Source organism: Chiloscyllium plagiosum, chromosome 11 (genome assembly GCF_004010195.1).
Source record: "Chiloscyllium plagiosum isolate BGI_BamShark_2017 chromosome 11, ASM401019v2, whole genome shotgun sequence".
NCBI classification, from domain to species: Eukaryota; Metazoa; Chordata; class Chondrichthyes; order Orectolobiformes; family Hemiscylliidae; genus Chiloscyllium; species Chiloscyllium plagiosum.
This window is the reverse complement of record NC_057720.1, coordinates 90,724,215-90,742,583: the sequence shown is the minus strand read 5'-3', so window position 1 is coordinate 90,742,583 and position 18,369 is coordinate 90,724,215. Positions and strand designations below refer to the sequence as shown.

At 39.3% G+C, this 18,369-nt stretch overlaps 1 pseudogene; it reads right to left on the bottom strand.

The window, feature by feature from the left end:
- The window catches only part of LOC122554656, a 15,051-nt pseudogene extending 3,359 nt beyond the window's left edge, over positions 1 to 11,692 (bottom strand).
- Positions 11,693 to 18,369: the final 6,677 nt, after the last annotated feature.

Genomic DNA, 18,369 nt, shown 5'->3' with positions numbered 1-18,369 from the left:
AGCTGTTCAAATGGCTTCCAAATGTTGGACCTATCTCTGCATTTACCACTTCCTCTGGCAGTTCATTCCAATGTTTTGGACAGTTACAACATGAAGCCCCAACTCCTGCACTCAGTGCTCTGACCAATGAAGGTACATTTGCCAAACACCTTAAACACACGAGCTACTTGAGACAACGCTTTCAAGAATCTATGAGTCTGAACCTCAGGGCCCTGTGTTCAACATCACTACCCAGTGCCCTACCATTAACTCTGAAGTTGTGACCTGATTTATCTTCTCAAAAAGCAACATTTCGTATTCATTTAAATTAAACGCAATCTGCCACTCCTCAGCCCATTGGCCCAGCTGATCAAGATCTCATTGTACGTTTAGATAACTTTCACTGCCAATTATACTATCAACGTTGGCGTTCCGTACAAACTTACAAACCATGCCCCATTCAATGTTTTCATGGCTTTCAGCCAATATTATACCCTGCCTGCCTTCCTCCCACACATCCGTAGCATTTTCTTTTAAGGATTGAAGGAATCTATCTCCTTCTTGAAATCATTTAATGTTTTGACCTCAATCAATTTCTGTGGCGGAGAATTCCAAAGGTTCACCATTCTTTTGTTGAACAGTAAACAATCAGGTTCAATGTTATCGGTGTGTTGGGAAGACTGGTGAGCAGCAAGATTTCTGACGATCCCATGAATGGAATAGCCTTCTAGAGGGGCCGAGGTGCCTTCTTCAGCTTCCATTCTGTATGCTGACATGTCCCTTCGGCAGCATGTTCCAAAACTGTGATCTTTGAGGATAAGGGCCCACATGCATGTAAATGTTTCACCTGAGAGCTTTCCTCCAAATTAGACTTCAACTTGACTCTCAACTATTTCCCCGCCCCTTTCCTCTTCCTCAATCACAGCCATGGGACTCACTTTCTAACAGTGCTGTGAATGTGCTAATACCACACAAACTTCAGCAATTCAAATACGCTGATGACAACTGGTTTCTCAAGGCGAAATAAAACGTCTGACACTTCCACACCTGTCTAGAGATGCAAACAACCACTGGAAGAATTGAAAATTATTTGAGGTACTTGTGTGTCTACACAAGATGACATGGTTTCCTTCTGGGTGATTTGACTGTGTTTTCACTGAATGAACAGAGCTATTTCTTAATCATATAATGGGAATGAAGCTTCCCTCATTTTTAGCAAAGCCATCACACATTATATTTCTTTATTCCAGGGAAGTATAGTGCTAAACTAATGGAATATGATGATTGGGATGCTTCAATTGGAAATTGTCAGAGATTTAAAGCTTACTTTCATGAGCAATTAATTCCAGCCTCATTGTGTCACTTTAAATACTCACAGAAATGTCTTTCAGAAATGGTGTCTCCCTTTGTTATGGGCAGTCGAATCATTAAATCTGGGATAGATTTTACTTGTTAATCAAAGGCATTAAAGAGTTTTAGCCAAAGGGAGATCTCTGGATTTGGCTCACAGATGCACCATGATCTAAGTAAGTGGTGGAATAGCTCAAGGGGCTGAGTGCGCTCCTCTTGCTCCTACCTTCCTATCATTGTGTCATTCATTAAGCTAGCACTGGCGGTGAACACTTTTTATTAAAATATTTCAACAAATTAATTGTTTCACACATGCTTTAAAAAAAACCCTTCTTTGATTATTTGGAACGGGATCATTGATATTCTCTATTTGAGTGATCAAAATAACTTTCACCCAATTACAACAGCCCCTGCGCTCTGGAGTGTGTTGTTACTTCATGATAGTTTCTTGTGAAACTACAGCTCGAGATCAGGGCGCTCAAATTCAATGATTCTCTGATATTTAATATCTCTGAACATTCGCAATTTGTTCAAATGCATCTTCTCTCTGAAGAACGTCTTTCATCGAACAGAACTTTTTTCAATGAAACAACAAACTTTAAATGCTAGAAAACCAACATAGAGACAGAAATTGCTGAAGAAACTCAGCAGGTCTGGCAGCTCCTGTGGAGAGAAAGCAAGGTTAACCTTTCACTTCCAGAGACCCCCCTCTTCAGCAAATTGTTTTCATGCGTTTGGCACAAGAGGTGCTGAGTTAGAAAGCGATTATGTTGGCTTGACTCCTGTTGGAAAAAGGTTTCTTAGCAGAGGTACTGGATGGTCTGAGATAGCAATTGAAGACCAATTGAAAAGCTATCACCATCTGCTGCAAGTGTTGGATTCAGTGGAACCCCCACCGTACTGAACAGTCAAATTCAGCTACAGCCCTGGTTTAATATAAAGTAAAACAGTCTAAGCATAATCTCATCAAATATGCTTCGAAACTGATTCATTCTGGTTTAGTTATAAATGATATTGTTAGAACAGTAAGTAAAAAGCTGGGATTTCTTTGAGCACTTACTCCATTAACCCCATCTAGCGATACCCAAAAGCTTGTGAACAAATTTAGATCTGGAAAAAGCTGCTAACCGCCAAAATTCTGTTTAATATCTAAGAGACACAAGTCAGGACAGCGAATTGAGTAGATTTCACTGGCCTCTGTGAGTGGAATTACAACAAGCACCCAAACATGTCAATCTGCTTTCTTGCACTGAAGTAAACTGATAAGAGATGGTGTTACATACCTCTCTAACAGGTTGTAAGTGAACACAGGCCACCTGGCACAGAATCAGGGACCCTACTACAAATCACAACAGACCTGAACACAATGAGCTCGACACTATCACGGAGAACACAGCCCACCTGTTTGACAGTGCATAAACCATGTTAGCTATTAACACCTTTCAACAACCAGAGACTGTTCCAGAATGTTTGTACAATAAAAGTAACATTTCAAAAATTATCCAATAATACTTTGGCAGCAGCTCAGATTTGTTAAAATTCTATGGAAACTGCAAAGGAATAAAACTATGAATTGCATTGCCATCTATTCACTGTCACTGGATGTCAACCTAGATCTCCCTTCCTCTTAGCCCTGTGAATGTTGCTGCACCAGATGATCTTACTCTGAAATAGATTTAAATGTTTTGAAGTGTATTATGACCGTTGCCAGTGACATTAAAAGCTGATGATAGGTTTTCAAATAATAGGATGCAAAATAATTTCTGCTTCTACATTGTGCCACTAAACATGTCCCGGATAACTGAGGCACAAAGAAAATATGTAGCACATCTCCCTCTGCCTCGCTCAATCAATATCCCTTGTTGCCAACAACCAATTTCAAAACTCTTATAATCTGCCTTTTGTTCCTGAAACGTTCTTTCTGATTGCTACAACTTAGTCAGGGCTCTCAATTCTGAAGCATGTAATCGAATATTGCATTTCTGATAAAAGTGGTTTTGAAGTGCAAGATAAAATTGAACTGTCTGAGATACAGGTATCCGAACTGGACAATTTACAAATGGTCAGCACAAGCTGTCAAGTTAGTCAGAGATAGCACTGAAACAAACTGTACAACAGCCTTGATCCTAGCAAATACATCTGCTCAATTCCTCACATCAAGTATTTACTGTAATTGAACATTCATCAGAGGAACTAACCAGAGGATTAATGTGAACAAGAATGTGTTCACAATGAACATTGATAACCAATGAATTTAAACTTAATAAGTCATTGTAATTAACAAAATTATTGAGGTGGGATATATCGCCAATGAAAGCACAGCCCCGGAGGAAATGGAGTATTCTCTAAATTATTTTTTTACATATTCTTAAAACATTTCTTGAACTGTGGAGATTTTGCATGCATTGCATAAAGCTAAAACAGCATTCAGTGTGGAAATGCATTTCTATTGAAGAAATTAGTGCAAGTTCATTTTCTTGTTAGCTGCTTTTAATGTATTTAAAAAAAGGTATGAATTAAAAACATGCTTCCGTCTGGAGCTGCCCGCTTTAACGGATGTCTAAGTAAATGTGGGCAGTTTCGTGGAGGGCACTGCTGTCTCACAGATCCAGGTACCCGGGCTCGGTTCCAGCCTCGGGCGACTGTTTGTGTGGAGTTTTCACATTCTCCCCTGTGTCTGTGTGGGTTTCATCCCACAATCTAAAGATGTGCACGTCAGGTGAAGTGGTCATGTTATATTGTCCATAATGTTAGGTGCATCAGTCACCTAATGGGTCTGAGTAGGTTACTCTTCAGAGGATTGGTGTGGACTTGCTGGGCCAAATGGCCCGATACATACTGCAGGAAATCTAATCTAAATGAATGTCACACTTAACTAATGTGAGCAGATTCCTTCCGATAGCTACATTGCAATAATCGGTCAAGTATATTAATTAAAATAAATATTACTCTATTTTCAGTGTTTGAACAAACAATGTGCTCTGTTATCCTCTAGTTCATGTCTTCTGCAAATTTGTGAACTCTGCATATGTCTGAACACATTGACGTAAAATACATTCTCTGCGTTTGCAGCAACTACTCCCATGGTTTTAAGAGAAGATTTCCTACAGTATGGAAACAGGCCATTTGGCCCAACAATTCCATACTGACCCTCCGAACAGTAAGTAGCCCACTCAGACCATTCCCCTTAACTTATATTTACACTTATATGTATGAGTGTATACTTAGATGCACCCTAACCTCCACATCCCTGAACACTATGGCTGTGCTAAATTGCACAATCTTTTGGACTGCGGTAGGAAACCAGACCGCCCGAAGGAAACCAACGCAGACACAGGGAGAATGTACAAACTCCACACAGGCAGTCATCTGAGGGTGGAATTGAATTTGGGACCCTGGCGCTGTGAGGCAGCAGTGCTAACCACTGAGCTATCATGTTGCCCTGCGAATTCATGAGTGGATTATTTTAATTAATTCGAAATTTGGTCTTGGCCACATAATTCACAATAGCAGTTGTTTCCAAAAGAATGACTCTTCAGTTGATAATTTGTTGTAAAATGTAACTATTTATTTAAACGCACTGATTGGGAATACCTAAAGCACTGTGCAGATTAAATAATTCAGTTAATGTTTTATTTTTATCCTGCAAATCCAGTTTAATCAGGGACATAACAATTAATTAACTCTTGTGAAACAATTCACAGCAGTGAAACTGATCTGTCCTTCATAGAATTGAGCAGAATTTCCAAATGGTCTTTGCCAATGATCTTTTCCAGCCTGAAAAATTGTATGTAGTGTATAGCAGAATTGAAAGGTGTTTCTTGATCAATTATGACACAGTCATGGCATTTTTGCTCAAGAGCAAGAACTATTAGAACATTAGACTTTTGATATTCTATTTATATTTCTCTATGGCTTGTAATCTGTTTAAAGACAGACCTTGTAAATGAACTAGACAGTTTAGTTCTCAATTTGGATTGTAAAGCATGGATTAGATTAAGCCTTAATTACTACTTCTAAGTAAAAATGGCGCCCGAAGGTATATGTTTTCCCTTCATTTCCAAAACCTTTGCGATTTAGCTTTCACTTAATATTAGGCTTTATGAAATTTCAACGGGCATGCTGATTGCATTGAATGAGGAACCCTGGAGCAGTTCACTGTCACCAACCATATAAACAGTGCAAAAACAATGTAGAAACCAGAAACTGTTTCCCAAATATAACTAATTTAATATTACCCAAGCACACTCCCTCCTCAACAGAGCAAAGATCACCAAATCACAACACGGTGTGTTTGCAGCAGAACTCGCTCTGCAAACATTTCCAACACAACCAAGAACATGGTGTAACCTCACAAAAAAACAGAAATTGAAATCTAACAAAACTACTCAGAATCAAGCAAACTAATGATTAACTTGAACAGTCATAACAAGAAATAACAAGTCAAAACAGTAGCCTGTCTGTGAGGGGACTTAACACTTAAAGCTGTAACGTTTCCAGCAACAGTTCAATTTATTTCCAACCTGTACACCCTTCCTGATCAGGACAATCTTGTGCAGTCTACAGTAGAGCGGTTGAAGGAATATATTGATTAATCACTTCAAGGTCAAACAAAACTATTTGAATGGACAAATATTACCACATTATAATTTTAAGTTAGTTTCAATTACGTAATCTGATCAATTCTGCAGTTTCAGATTTTAGTCCCAAATTTTATTTTGAATGAGGCTACTCAAAACAAAATTCATTTAGTTTACATTAGAACTTCAGCAAATTGTTTTCATGTGTTTGGCACCAGAGGTCACACCTGCTGAGTTAGACAGCGATTATGTTGGCTTGACTCCTGTTGGAAAAAGGATTCTTAGCAGAGGTACTGGATGGTCTGAGATAGCAATTGAAGACCAATTGAAAAGCTATCACCATCTGCTGCAAGTGTTGGATTCAGCGGAACCCCCACCGTACTAAACAATCAAATTCAGCTACAGCACTGGTTTAATATAAAGTAAAACAGCCTAAGCATAATCTCATCAAATATGCTTCGAAAATGATTCATTCTGGTTTAGTTATAAATGATATTGTTAGAACAGGAAGTAAAAAGCTGGGATTTCTTTGAGCACTTACTCCATTAACCCCATCTAGCGATACCCAAAAGCTTGTGAACAAATTTTGATCTGGAAAAAGCTGCTAACCGCCAAAATTCTATTTAATATCTAAGAGACACAAGTCAGGACAGCGAATTGAGTAGATTTCACTGGCCTCTGTGAGTGGAATTCCAACAAGCACCCAAACATGTCAATCTGCTTTCTTGCACTGAAGTAACCTGATAAGAGATGGTGTTACATACCTCTCTTACAGGTTGTAAGTGAACACAGGCCACCTGCCACAGAATCAGGGACCCTATTACAAACCACAACAGACCTGAACACAATGAGCTCGACACTATCGCGGAGAACACAGCCCACCTGTTTGACAGTGCACAAACCATGTTAGTTATTAACACCTTCCAACAACCAGAGACTGTTCCAGAATGTTTGTACAATAAAAGTAACATTTCAACATTTATCCAATAATACTTTGACAGCAGCTCAGATTTGTTCAAATTCTATGGGAACTGCAGAAGAATAAAACTAGGAATTGCATTGCCATCTATTCACTGTCACTGGATTTCAACCTAGATCTCCCTTCCTCTTAGCCCTGTGAATGTTACTGCACCAGATGATCTTAGTCTGAAATAGATTTAAATGTTTTGAAGTGTATTATGACCGTTGCCAGTGACATTAAAAGCTGATGATAGGTTTTTAAATAATAGGATGCAAAATAATTTCTGCTTCTGCATTGTGCCACTAAACATGTCCCGGATAACTGAGGCACAAAGAAAATATGTAGCACATCTCCCTCTGCCTCGCTCAATCAATATCCCTTGTTGCCAACAACCAATTTCAAAACTCTTATAATCTGCCTTTTGTTCCTGAAACGTTCGTTCTGATTGCTACAACTTAGTCAGGGCTCTCAATTCTGAAGCACCTAATCGAATATTGCATTTCTGATAAAAGTGGTTTTGAAGTGCAAGATAAAATTGAACTGTCTGAGATACAGGTATCCGAACTGGACAATTTACAAATGGTCAGCACAAGTTGTCAAGTTAGCCGGAGATAGCACTGAAACAAACTGTACAACAGCCTTGATCCTAGCAAATACATCTGCTCAATTCCTCACATCAAGTATTTAACTGTCTGAGATACAGGTATCCGAACTGGACAATTTACAAATGGTCAGCACAAGTTGTCAAGTTAGTCAGAGATAGCACTGAAACAAACTGTACAACAGCCTTGATCCGAACAAATACATCTGCTCAATTCCTCACATCAAGTATTTACTGTAATTGAACATTCATCAGAGGAACTAACCAGAGGATTAATGTGAACAAGAATGTGTTCACAATGAACATTGATAACCAATGAGTTTAAACTTAATAAGTCATTGTAATTAACAAAATTATTGAGGTGGGATATATCGCCAATTCAAGCACAGCCCCGGAGGAAATGGATTATTCTCTAAATTATTTTTTACATATTCTTAAAACATTTCTTGAACTGTGGAGATATTGCATGCACTGCATAAAGCTAAAACAACATTCAGTGTGGAAATGCATTTCTATTGAAGAAATTAGTGCAAGTTCATTTTCTTGTTAGCTGCTTTTAATGTATTAAAAAAAAGGTATGAATTAAAAACATGCTTCCATCTGGAGCTGCCCGCTTTAACGGATGTCTAAGTAAATGTAGGCAGTTTCGTGGAGAGCACTGCTGTCTCACAGATCCAGGTACCCGGGCTTGGTTCCAGCCTCGGGCGACTGTTTGTGTGGAGTTTTCACATTCTCCCCTGTGTCTGTGTGGGTTTCCTCCCACAATCTAAAGATGTGCACGTCAGGTGAAGTGGTCATGTTATATTGTCCATAATGCTAGGTGCATCAGTCACCTAATGGGTCTGAGTAAGTTACTCTTCAGAGGATCGGTGTGGACTTGCTGGGCCAAATGGCCCGATACATACTGCAGGAAATCTAATCTAAATGATTGTCACACTTAACCAATGTGAGCAGATTCCTTCCGATAGCTACATTGCAATAATCGGTCAAGTATATTAATTAAAATAAATATTACTCTATTTTCAGTGTTTGAACAAACAAAGTGCTCTGTTATCCTCTAGTTCATGTCTTCTGCAAATTTGTGAACTCTGCATATGTCTGAACACATTGATGTAAAATACATTCTCTGCGTTTGCAGCAAATACTCCTATGGTTTTAAGAATAGAGTTCCTACAGTATGGAAACAGGCCATTTGGCCCAACAATTCCACACTGACCCTCCGAACAGTAAGTAGCCCACTCAGACCATTCCCCCTAACTTATATTTACACTTATATGTATAAGTGTATACTTATATGCACCCTAACCTCCACATCCCTGAACACTATGGCTGTGCTAAATTGCACAATCTTTTGGACTGCGGTAGGAAACCAGAGCGTCCGAAGGAAACCAACGCAGACACAGGGAGAATGTACAAACTCCACACAGGCAGTCATCCGAGGGTGGAATTGAATTTGGGACCCTGGCGCTGTGAGGCAGCAGTGCTAACCACTGAGCCATCATGTTGCCCTGCGAATTCATGAGTGGATTATTTTAATTAATTTGAAATTTGGTCTTGGCCACATAATTCACAATAGCAGTTGTTTCCAAAAGAATGACTCTTCAGTTGGGGAACACCTAAAGCACTGTGCAGATTAAATAATTCAGTTAATGTTTTATTTTTATCCTGCAAATTCAGTTTAATCAGGGACATAACGATTAATTAACTCAAGTTACTTGTGAAACAATTCAAAGCAGTGAAACTGATCTGTTCTTGATAGAATTGAGCAGAATTTCCAAATGGTCTTTGCCAATGATCTTTTCCAGCCTGAAAAATTGTATGTAGTGTACAGCAGAATTGAAAGGTGTTTCTTGATCAATTATAACACTGTCATGGCATTTTTGCTCAAGAGCAAGAACTATTAGAACATTAGACTTTTGAAATTCTATTTATATTTCTCTATGGCTTGTAATCTGTTTAAAGACAGACCTTGTAAATGAACTAGACAGTTTAGTTCTGAATTTGGATTGTAAAGCATGGATTAGATTAAGCCTTAATTACTACTTCTAAGTAAAAATGGCGCCCGAAGGTATCTGTTTTCCCTTCATTTCTAAAACACACTCCCTCCTCAACAGAGCAAAGATCACCAAATCACAACACGGTGTGTTTGCAGCAGAACTCGCTCTGCAAACATTTCCAACACAACCAAGAACTTGGTGTAACCTCACCAAAAAACAGAAATTGAAATCTAACAAAACTACTCAGAATCAAGCAAACTAATGATTAACTTGAACAGTCATAACAAGAAATAACAAGTCAAAACAGTAGCCTGTCTGTGAGGGGACTTAACACTTAAAGCTGTAACGTTTCCAGCAACAGTTCAATTTATTTCCAACCTGTACACCCTTCCTGATCAGGACAATCTTGTGCAGTCTACAGTAGAGCGGTTGAAGGCATATATTGATTAATCACTTCAAGGTCAAAACAAAATTATTTGAATGGACAAATATTACCACATTATAATTTTAAGTTAGTTTCAATTACGTAATCTGATCAATTCTGCAGTTTCAGATTTTAGTCCCAAATTTTATTTTGAATGAGGCTACTCAAAACAAAATTCATTTAGTTTACATTAGAACTCAGTTTTTTTTTAAAAAGTCAGTGCATTAAAAACTCGTTTCCATTTCATTTTTCACACTTCCGTGTTTCTGACTTAAGTTGGTTTTCAGACAGTTACAAACAGATGTAATGTTTTCAATCAAGCAGAGAAAAATATGTCATGAGTTTAACAAATCCAGAAATGATTAATGAAAAACAAAGAACTTCACAAATATTGGTAATGAAAAGTAATCCAGAGAGACTATCTCCTCACCAGAAAGAAAACACCAATTACAGAAAGCATGAAAACGCAGATCAAGTCCACAAATTGAATAAGAATCCAATCAACTCAATTCAACAGAATCAAGGAAAATAAAATCAGAATGCAATCAACTCAAAACAACAGATTTAAATGAATGATAATCAGAATCCAAGCAATTCAATTCAACAGAATCAAATAAAACAATTTCAAAAGCCAATCAACACAATTCAACAAAACCAAGTAAAACAAACTCAGAATCTAATAAAAACAGAATGAAATATAGCACAGCAGGAAAATTTTCTGACAGTTTCTAACCTGCTTGCCATCAACAAAATTAACAAAATAAATGAGAAAATATAACCATAGTAAGAACATTATACGGGGAATATATGCAAGAAATGAATAATGATATTTTAACATATTTTAATCATGTTTGGTAATATTTCAAATATCTTTAAATTCTTAGCATTTGTTGCTGATAATAAAACACACAGTCAGGGTGTCACTGACATTAAACATTATTTATACCTGACTGATTAAGAGACATTAGGTGCTTCAAGTAACCCAGCCACACAGAATGCCCATCTGATCCAAAAAAAGAGATACACCGAGCAACTGACTCCATCATCACCATTGTAACTATTTGCTGAGCCTTAACTGGTCTATAAATCAGTCTGAACAAAAATCAATCCGAACTAAACCAAACTCAGCACAGAATCTGAGTTTCATTTAATTCAGAAATTAGTCACATGAATAGAATGTTTTTTAAACAGTCACTAAGAAAGTTCAAAGTTCTTACCTGAAGTCACTGTCACCATGGTCCCTTGGCCCCAGTCAGCAAGATAGTCACCCCAACTATCTTGCACAGTAATAGATGGCGGTGTCTTCGATCTTCAGGTTCCCCATGTCCAACGCGAAAATGTTGTTTGAAGTGTCTTTGGACGCAGTAAATCGACCCTTAATCGCTGTTGCATAGTTATTGCTGTTTGAATTATAGTAGTTCAGCAGCCACTCCAGACCCTGTCCGGGAACCTGTCGGACCCAGCTCATCCAGTAGCTGCTAAGATCGAACCGCTGGTTTTACAGGTCAGTTTCAGGCTGCCTGCGGGACGGCCAGTCTCTGCCTCTGGCTGGGTCAAAACAACCCCCGACTGGACACCTTTAAAAAGAAAACAAATAAACCATGAGCATTAATGCTGATGAAATGATAGCTGTGTCTTTTACATTCCTGCGGTAGACTAACATTGAGACAGTCACAAAGAGAGACTTGAATAAAAATCACTCACATGATAAGAAAGTCAGTAACAAACTGAGAAAAAGTGTCGACACAATCATTCTGATAACTTGTGGGAAACGGTTCTGTCAAGATCTTTCTAAACAGAGCCGACGCAGGAGTGTTGAATAACGGTTTAGTGCCCAGGATTTATATGGCCATCGGAAGGGGCAGACTTACAGCTTCCGCCTGTTGGTATCCTGCTGGAGGCTGAGACTGGATCCTGGTATCAGCTTGCACAGCCCGAACACATGGGATCATGTCTTTACATGAGGATCTGCTTAAACATGGACACATACACATCTTGGGATATTTGTTTTGCTGAATAGCTTCTTTGGAAGTACATTTGAGTAGCTTCAGGTCTGTTTCACATGATAGTTGCATGTATTTTGTTTTAAAAAAAACAAATTCAACTGGGAGTTAGCTCCCTTTATTTCTACATTCATTCACAAGCAGATAAAACTAAAGATAAAGTTCAAACATATTACTAGCTAATAAAACAGAGGAGCTTTTCTTCCCTGGATACTGCAAGTCTCTGACGCACTACAAAATAACATGTAATTCATATGAAACATTTCAGAATTCAATTTAGGCAACTGAATACAGAGCGTGTCCAAAGTGATTATATTTAGAATATTCAATTAGAAGTTAACTCCCTTAAATCCTACATTCCACCACAAGCAGATAAAGCTAAAAAGAACTTCAATAATATTATTAGCCAACAAAATGAATGACTTTATTTGCTGTCACTCAAAGTCTCTCACACATTACAAAATAGCATACCATTTCTAATCTGCGTTTCTAAATTCATTTTAGGCAACCTAATATGGAGCATGTCTAAAGTGATTATGTTCAGAATGTGAGTGTATGTCACTAAACAGTTTGGACCCGGAGATTAGAAGCACCTCCTTACATTGCAGAATGTCTCTCCTTGCATTTTTTTTTCAAATTGCTCCGACACTAAAATGCACAGTAAAGGAAAGCTGTGTGCCTGAGAAACAAAATATGAGTCCGCAGTGATACATAACACCGAGGTAAACTTTTGAAAGAGCATCTAATGAACTAGAACAAGACAGCCCATAAGTTCTTTTTTTAAATCCTCAACGTCTAAACCATTGCATGTAACAATCTGGGTACACCAGGAGTGTTTGGTTAAATTAGAGAGTATTACAGTAATAATTACCACGAATTGTAGGTTATAAACAGTACATTTCTCTGCCCACTGATAACTCTGACAGGGCAGTTAACTCATAAAAATCAGCAAATATTCGCTGTTACACTACACCAGTGTTAACCATGTATAAAGTGCTCACTCAGTTTTAATGAGATGCATGATTCAGAGAATGGTGTAACAAGTGATGTGAGTTTGAACCAGTTCAATTTTGTTAATTTACTTTGAGATGATAACAAATGTTACTGCAATGTGGGATTTTGGATCCATTAACTTCATATTCAGGAGCTTTAAAGATACTCAGTAAACAGGCTGAACTAACCAGAACGTCACTGCATTCAATGTCCTGTTTTCTGATAGTCATACAGTGAATGCTGGATTCAGTGTCCTTCCTTTTTAAAGAAGAAATGCCAAGTGTTATGTGTCCATTGTGAGTAAATGGGAAAATATAGTTTGTTTGATAGGATTTTACTTTAGTTGATTCAGTTTCCCTTTAATCGGCCAGATACAATAGTTGGCAGCAATGTGGGTGGCACAGTGGTTAGCACTGCTGCCTCACAGCGCCACAGACCCGGGTTCAATTCCCGCCTCAGACGACTGACTGCGTGGAGTTTGCACATTCTCCCCAAGTCTGCATGGGTTTCCTCCGGATGCTCCGGTTTCCTCCCACAGTCCAAAGATGTGCAGGTCAGGTGAATTGGCCATGCTAAATTGCCCGTAGTGTTAGGTAAGGGGTAGATGTAGGGGTATGGGTGGGTTGCGCTTCGGCGGGGCGGTGTGGACTTGTTGGGTGGAAGGGCCTGTTTCCACACTGTAAGTAATCTAATCTAATCTAATTTTAAGATGACTGCAGAAAAGGTCCTGGAGTTCCCAGTTTCATTTACTGGAAGCAGGTGGAGTTTCTGCAGTCGATCAGAGATATTTTGTCTCACTGTTGACCAGTTGGTGGAAAGCCAACTGAAAACCAAAACCACCGCCTCCGCAGAAACAAATCGACTCAGCAACAATGCTGGAGAAAAGTTTATTTTTCAGTTATGTAACTTGGAGAACTAGTCCCTCCTCTCATTGAAGGAAATATTCGCAGAGTCTCAGACACAACCTTAACATCAACAGCTCATTCAAGGATCACTACAGCACTGTTTAATATTGAGAAAAACTGATCAATAGTCATAGAGTCATGGAGTGATACAGCATGGTTACAGACCCCTCGATCCACCCAGTCCATGCCAGTCCTAATCCCAAACTAAACTAATCCCACCTGTGTGTACTTGGCCCATATCCTTCCAAACATTTGATAGTCATTTACTTAACCAAATGTTTGTAATTATCCACCACTAGATCATCCCACACACAAACCATTCTCTGTGTAAAAAGTTGTCTCTGATATCTTTTTAAAACATTTTCTCCTCTCATTGTAAAAACATGTTCCCTGTTGTTGAAATCCCCCATCATAGCGAAAATACGCCACTGTCTTAGTCAAAAATTGAAAACAATCCCAGCTCCAAACATTTACAAAATATCACTATGGATCTTCCTCGAGTCCAAAAAAGATTGTCCCCTTTGATCAATGATTTGTAAAATTTACTCGCATATCTACTGTGATAGACGTTTTCAAACAACTTCTTAAGTGCAAATGGTTCACAACAATCGGATTAAAGTAACATTTCGTGCACTACCCCACACACAAAAAAAACAAGTATGTTAACATGATTTGCTCTGAGGAAGTCTACGATGGATTCTTTTATCAAACAAAATCATTTCCAATGTTGTGAGCGCTCGTCTATCTTCTGTGCAATGGTCTGAATTTTAAGTTGTGTCTGATTGCAGATGAAACTGGCTGATCTGGGTAAAAATACAGTTTGTGCCTTTCACATTGTTAATGTATATTGCTGACATTAGTTGAATAAAGAGATGTTGTCCCGGGCATCGTCTGGCACCATTAATTAGACCATTAATTTCCACATCGCTAGCCGTAGGGTCAGGTGGAGTTTATTGATATGTGATATTTTTGAAACGAAAGCTTCGTACATTTCCAGTATGAATCATGTTAATTAGAGCCATTCACCTTTCCACTCATGGCTTTATAAACTTGTATGAGGTCACCCCCCAAACTCTCACCCTCCAGTGAAACAAGTTCCAGTCTATCTGGATTTCCAACAGTGATTCTCTTCCCTCACATTCTGCTGTGAAAGATCCTCCTGCCACCCCAGGTCCACAGACAGTGTCCCTTGATACCAGTTCAAAGAAATGAAAGGAACTTCTCCCACCATATTTTTCAATTTTCTTTGGCTTCAAACACCATAAAAAATAAATGTTCATGTCATTGCTGATTTATGGGAGAATTCCGATTACACAATATCTGCTGAAATACCTGCAGTACCATCCTGAATCTGGTTCCCAGGTTCACCTGTTGCTCACAAATGCAACCAGACATCAGGGAACAATGAACATCGCCCACACCCAACCCTCCACCCTGCCCGTCTGTACATTCCACTTTGTGAAATCAGTGTTATCAATAATCAGTTAAAAGAAAGTTTTTTTTTAAACTTTCTTAATTCATGTTGCTGATGCTGAATAAAGGTATGTTGCTGTCAGCATTTCGGGGGAACATGTCTGCATTTTTTTTCATGTCAGTTTACAATGATATTAAGTCAAGAATAGTCAAAATGTCCTGAGAAACAACGTTTAGAAATGGGCCTCTTAGCTCCTCAGGGCTGTACCAACTGTTTGAGTTTTGATACAGTTCTGCCCCTACTTTTTCCCCATAAACCAGGATTTACAGCATTGGAGAACATATCTATGTTGATAATGGATTAGACCCTACACAATGTTCTCGAACGTTTACAGTGCTATCACCTGCAGGGTTATGGACAACATGCTATAAATGGGGTGTTGGCTGGAAGGCTCTGTCTTCACGTGATACAGGTGCGATGGGCGAAGTGATCTCTCTCTGTCGTGAAAACGTTCTACTACTCTAAATTCATCTTTCCTACTTTGTCTCATTCAGAGGCTCTAATTCACATGATTCATACCGGAAATATTCCAAGCATTCGTTTCAATGAGGTCAATACACTCCACCTGATTCTCCGGCTAGTGATGTGGAAACTAATGATCTAATTAATGGTGCCAGAAGATGCCTGGGACAGCATCACTTTATTCAACTAAAGTTAGCAATATACATTAACAATGTGAAAGGCACAAACTGTACTTTTACCCAGATCAGCCAGTTTCATCTGCAGTCAGACACAAAATTCAGGCCATTGCACAGAAGATAGACGAGCCCTCACAACATTGGAAATGATTTTGTTTGATAAAAGAATCCATCGCAGACTTGCTTAGAGCAACTCGTGAATATTGCTTGACTTCTTTTTGTGTGGGGTAACACATGAAATGTTACTGTATTCCGACTGATGTGAACCATTTGCACTTCAAGTTATTTGAAAACGTCCTTCACAAAAGGTATGTGAGTAAATTTTAGAAATCATTGATCAAAGGGACAATTTTTTTTGGATTCAAGGAAGATCCATCGTGATAGCTTGTAAATATTTGGAGCTGTGATTGCTTTAAATTCTTAACTAAGACATTGGCATACAGTGCACAACTTCACAATTTGCTATAACATGAAACTCACAACCACTGTGAACCTGGAAGGCGATGGTTCAGAATTTAACAAGGACCTCGCAAGGTTCGTGGATGGACCAACAAATGATTCATGAAAATTAACAAAGGCATTTCTGAAATGACTAATTTAGCTTGGAAGAATGTAGACACACAAATTCACATCTCTGTTTGCATTTCAATATACTATAAATTACTTTTCTATTATATCCTAAAATACTTGTGTCTTTGTTCATATTTAATACACTCTATCTTGTTCCGGTGTTAAGATAGTTTCTTTATTTATTTCAGTGAAGACTGTATGCAGTATTCTTGCTTCAGTATTGACCAAAATCGGTTTGGTGCCAGCTAAGTTCACTTGAGCTGCTTTTTCAGGAAGTGAATCTCTCCACCTGTTATGTCAAAAGAATCTGTTCATGCTTAGATCAAAATAAATCCTGTTAATATCATCCCAAATTCAGGCTCGGTTATTTTGTATTTATTCATTGGAAATGAACAGAATATGACCGGCCTGTTCTTGGTGGAGTGGGAGAGGGAGTTAAAGTGGTCAGCCACGGGGCCGTGGGGTTGGTTGGCACGGGTGTCCCAGAGATGGTCTCTGAAATGATCCGCAAGTTAGTGTCCTGTCTCCCTGATGTAGAGGAGACCACATCAGGTGGAACAGCCACAGTGGATGACATTTGTGGAAGTATAGATACATTTCTCTGGGATGTGGTAGGATCATTTGGGGCCTTGTCGGAGGTGAGGGGGGAGTTGTGGGGGCAGGTTTTGCACTTCCTGTGGTGGCAAGGGAAGGTGACAGGGGTGGGGAGTGGGTTGGTGGAGAGGCATGGACCTGACGAGTGAGCCGCGGAGGGAATGGTGTCTCCGGAATGCAGATAGGGGTAGGGAGGGAAATATACCCCGAGTGATGGGGTCTGTTTACAGGTGGTGGAAGCAGGGGAGGATGATATGATGTATGCAAGGTTGGTGCGTTGGAAGATGAGGAACAGGAGGGCTCCCTGTTGCGATTGGAGGGATGGGGTTCAAGGGCATCGTCGACCACATGGGAGCGGAAATTGCAGTCGTTGAAAAAGGAGGTTATCTGGGATGTGTTATGGTTGAACTGGTCCTCCTGGGAGCAGATGCAGTGGAGGCAGAGGAATTGACAATAAGGGATGGCACTTTTACAGGAGGTCGGGTGGGAGGTGTGTCGTCCAGGTAGCTGTGGGAGTCAGTGGGCTTGTCGTAAATGTTTAGTCGGTCACTGGAGATAGAGGTGGAGAGGTCTAGGAAAGGGAGGGAGGTGTCCGAGATGGTCCCTGTGAAGTTTAGGTCAGGGTGGAAGGCCTTATTAAAGTTGATGAACTGTTCAACCTCCTAGTGGTAGCATGAGATGGCGTTGACACAGTCATCAATGTAGCAAAGGTAAAGGTGGGCAATGATACCGGTGTAGCTGTGGAAGATTGACTGCTCCACATATCTGACGAAGAGGCAGGCATAGTTGGGGTCCATACAGGTGTCCATGGCTACCCCTTTGGTTTGGAGGAAGTGGGAGGATTGAAAGGAAATGTAGTTGAGGTTGAGCATGTACTGCTTGGGTTGGCGTGACAGGAAGAAACGGAGGGCTTCGAGGCCGACATCATGGTGTTTGGATGCGTACAGGGCCTGGACATTCTGTTCATTCTGGGGCTTATCAATAGATTGCAGTTATTAAGGAACTGCAATGGCAATGGCTGGGAACTCGGAGAAACCAATGTTTAAGTCTTCTGCTTGAAGCAAATTTTGACCAGAACATTTAAACACCACAAAGCTCACTGTAGGAAATGCCAGTGCTGCAACTTTTAATAATATTTGAAACTTTGTTAAAAATAGGGATTTTTAGTCATAGTTTCTGAAATAATCAGGAAAATAATTAGCAGGTGAAAGGAGCTAAATGACAATGTGTAGTTTCACTCATAAACCTATGTGTAAAAATAGAAAACTTGGGGGAAGTTAATAAGTAAATCTAAGAAACA